Source organism: Propithecus coquereli, unplaced genomic scaffold (assembly GCF_000956105.1).
Source record: "Propithecus coquereli isolate 6110/MARCELLA unplaced genomic scaffold, Pcoq_1.0 Scaffold217, whole genome shotgun sequence".
Lineage (NCBI taxonomy): Eukaryota > Metazoa > Chordata > Mammalia > Primates > Indriidae > Propithecus > Propithecus coquereli.
The window spans coordinates 1,233,937-1,236,930 of NW_012146856.1; positions in this window are offsets into that span (position 1 = coordinate 1,233,937).

The following is a 2,994-nucleotide window of genomic DNA, read 5'->3' on the forward strand; positions in this document are numbered from 1 at the left end:
CAACCAGGTGGGGTGAGGAGGCCATTTAGGTGCCTGTACCTTAGGGCCCCGCCCAGGGCTGGCGAAGGCAGGGCCTGCATGTGTTAGGGGAGTGCCCTGGGGACCTGCCTGGTCAGGGGGAAAGGAGGCTTTCAGGACCACCCAAAACACAGCTCTCAGAGCAGACTCCAGCTCTGGGAGGCCAGGAAACATCAAAGCAACCAGTGCAGAGAGGATCTTTCTGAACAATAGGAGATAATCCAAAATCCGTATCCATTTGGCTTAGGAAAATGTACCTGCGCCCTCATCTTAGGGCAGTGTCAGTGTTTTGAGAAGTCACATTGCACTCAAATTCTGAAGGGGAGAGCCGGTTCAGGAGGAGTTAGCAACCCAAACCGAGCCGGGTAGCTGCCTGCCACCCCACTCCGCAGCCTCCTCCCCTGCAGGCTGAGCCAGCGTGGGGCAGCTCCATCTCTGGGGCAGAAGCCACCAGGGCCCTTCTAGACCTGGTTCGTGGGCCCTTGGGCAAGTCACTCTCCTCTCCCAGCTGCGATGTCCACAAGTGACGTGAAGGTGTTAGACAAGATTTTCTCTCTTAGTCCTCTTCAATTCAGTGAAACGTGAGTGTGTAAGTGCACACACAGACACACACACAGACACACACCCCTCTCTCCAGAACTGCTGTCTCCCTGTTTCGCACAATTATGTTAGGATCATTCCCTTACGGTTCTTGCTGTTAATAATAATGTTGTTACAGGAGCATTAATGAGCTGAATAGTGAGTGTTGGGGACAGAGTGAGGGGCGTTCACCCACCATAACCACTACAGAAGGGTCCACATTGATTATGCACAATTGTGTATAAACGCCCTACCCCTCCTTAGCCCTGGGCCCTGGACTAGTTGTTTAACCACTCTGCCTGAATTTCTCCTTGTGTAAAAGTAATAGAATATCACTCTCGTTTCATTGTTGAAGGAAGAATAAAATGAGTAACATCTATAAAATCACTTCTAGACCCTCGAAAATAAGAAATATTAAATATACGGTAGTATCTGTGTATTTGTATCTGCATGTGGGTGTTTATCTGTATGTATTTATGTCTATACAGGGGTGTGCTTATCTGTGTGTATTGAAATCCATTTCTCCAAGCAGTCTTGAATTTGCCCAAGAGTATCCAGGGAAGAAAAATAATGATTAGATTTATCAAGCGAAGTTTTCCAGGCTGCTTTTCTGACTCGAGGCAAGTGAATACTTGGCACGGTTTTCAGTTTTCACAGCAACAGCAGTTTCAATATCCCCCAGACAGCTCCAGGGGAGACCTCTTTGTCAGCGTTCTTCTGGCTGGTGTTTTAAACTGTCTGCACCTCCCCTGTTATGCTAATAAGATGCTCACAGGTGGTGTGCTTGGAGTTGAGGAAGCCCAAGGGACAGATCACCAACCACTTTCCTTTCCTCATGTCCTCATTGGCAATCAGTATACACCCCAGGGGTTCAAGCCTGACTCCGCTGGGTCCTTGAAATCCCACAAGCACACCCCAAACCCCAGACTCTCCTGTAGCCTGAACCTCTCCAACCTCTCTGTCCATTGTTGATTCATCTGCCCAGAGTTTTCAGTTTTACTCTTTATATTAATACAAGTAAAATCTCAGTCCACAGTTGAGCTGTGCACTAAATACAACTTTTAAGTTTTTTTGTTAATAATTCAACTTCATTTCTGTGTTTGTCTCCTTATTCCAAGAGGGTAGCAAAACAATTTCGTGAGCTTGGAGTTGTCTCTCTTCCAGGGATTTATGCCGGCTGGTCAGCCCTCAGGCTGTAGGCTGAGTCCTACCTTGTCCCACCCACGGCCCCTCCAGTGTGTTTCGTAAAGGTCGGCTGCCTCTAGGCCAGCCCAGTTCCCAGGGACCCCAGCATTCTCCTTTGAGACCCTCTACTTACACTAACCACATGCCCCCTCCCCTCTAGGCCTTGCCTCCTACCAGAGGACCCCCCCAGGGAAGAGTCTGGTCCTGGCTGCTCTTGGGTCCCACAAGCTTACCTTGGGTCTTCCCTGACCACCCTCCCTGACCCACAAAATTTATTTTAGAGACTCACCAACTTCCCAATTCTCATCACCTCCCTCTCTTCTCTTTCCCTCCGCTTGGGGTATCATGTTCCAGTCTGAAAATTGGGGAAGTGCCTAAAATAAAGACAATTTGATTAATATTCTGAACATTTCATCACACCACAAATGTTTTCTTGTGCTATCCATGTATGGGCCCAGGTCTATAGATAGAAGAGTGGAAGGCAAGGAGGTGGATTTCCATCAGGGTCATTACTTCTTTCCATCACACACATTGCTCGAGTTCCTGCTGGGTACCAGCCACTCTGCTAGGCAGTGGGGACATAGAGGTGACTGAGCCAACACCTCTGCAATCTGGATGCTCCCAGTCTGCTGGGGGAGACAGCAAGAAAAACAAGTAACTGCAATGCAATAAGATAAATGCAATGAGAGATACTCATCAGTTATAGAAACTGAGGAAATCACAGAGGGAGAGGTCATTCACCTCTGGGTAGGGGTGGTAAGGGAGGGTGACTCAGAAGGTCTTTCCAGAATAGATGCTGGAAGGCCCACCTAACCACAAGTGCCCCATCTTTCTTCTCCCCGTGGGCACCGCCAGTCAGACTCATAAATTTTCCATGACATTTTCCTGCTGGGATTGCTACTTAAGCAAGTCCTAAAAATAAAATAAATGTTTAGCAGTGTTAAGGCATTATGTTATCAGGAAAGAGTAACACATTAGCCTAAAAATATACTAGGAAGATTTATTATGATTAATTATTAATATGACCCATCTTCACCTGGTAGACTGGAAGTTTTAAGGAGGGCCAGGTTCTAATTGCAGAGAAAACAGAGGGAATGTTTACACATGGGCATTGTTTTAGGCTGGTGCCCCTAGGGACAGAGACAAGGATGCCCCTTCAAGTGGTTTATGGGGAATGTGCTCTCAGGAGAGGAGGGAGGAAGCAGGATAGGG